A 987-nucleotide genomic window follows, 5' to 3' on the forward strand; every position below is an offset into this window, starting at 1 on the left:
TCACAATAGTACAATATGAAGATTGATTGTGTGCAGTAAACCCCTCTACACTGTAAAAGATCAACTCATTTGCATAACTTCTACACTAGCAGAAGTAGTGCATTTAACCACACCTCGTCTCATTGGATGTTACGTAGATGACTCTGTAAAAGGCAATTTTATGGTCCTACACTGAGCCTTTTTTTTTATGTAACACGTCACATCCTATACACCAACCAGTTCATCTCCTATTAAAACCTTGTGACAACACTATGTCATATTCGGCTCTTTATTACCGCTCTTATAGTTTATATTTATTCTTTGTCTTCACAACAACATCTTGCTCCGTACAGCTATTAACAGAGCGATTCATCCGATCATTCGTACAGTATTCGAGGAAAGATAGTTCTATGAGATTTCTGTTAATGTAAAAAAAAACATTACCACACGAGGGTAGGAATCCGCACTATTGGAAGTATTTACCTAGGGCCTCAGTATCGGCACACCTTCCATCACGTCGTGGTTGTGGTAAGTTACAGAGATAACACTCTCCTCTGTCCTGTAACTTCCTAATTCCATTCTCTAGTTTCAGCTTCATGTACCTCACCGTGCACTCAATCCAGTCAATACAGAGATTTGGAATTTACACCACACAACTCGAAGATTTTCTTCCATGGACATAGACAACTATGCTCATACAGATGGGAAGCCCTTTTTTGTTCCACTTTGTTTCGGCCTTAATTATATTGAATGTGTTGATTTAATAGTTTTCGTAGCTGTTTCATTGGTGAGAAGGTAAAAGGCTCTGGCTTTAACCTCGAAGCGTGCAAGCACGGGGGGGGGGGGTATGAGCTGGCGGTCGGTCGGTGGTCGGTCGGAACTGATGAAAAGTTGTCAGGGGAACAAGTTAGCTTACCTGGTTAGCTGCTGGTAGCAGGGCGCGCCTTTCCTGGTTGCCCAGTTAGCAGGGCTCGAGCTGTTTGCACCAAACCTCGCCGCAGCACTGAC

At 43.0% G+C, this 987-nt stretch overlaps 1 protein-coding gene across 2 annotated transcripts in view; it reads right to left on the minus strand.

The window, feature by feature from the left end:
• LOC118323652 (transportin-2) overlaps positions 1-987 on the minus strand; it is a 12,897-nt gene that overhangs the window by 11,263 nt on the left and 647 nt on the right. The gene's annotated exons all lie outside the window — the stretch shown is intronic.

This window comes from Morone saxatilis, unplaced genomic scaffold, assembly GCF_004916995.1.
Source record: "Morone saxatilis isolate NCDOM2014 unplaced genomic scaffold, NCSU_SB_2.0 Contig14, whole genome shotgun sequence".
Lineage (NCBI taxonomy): Eukaryota > Metazoa > Chordata > Actinopteri > Moronidae > Morone > Morone saxatilis.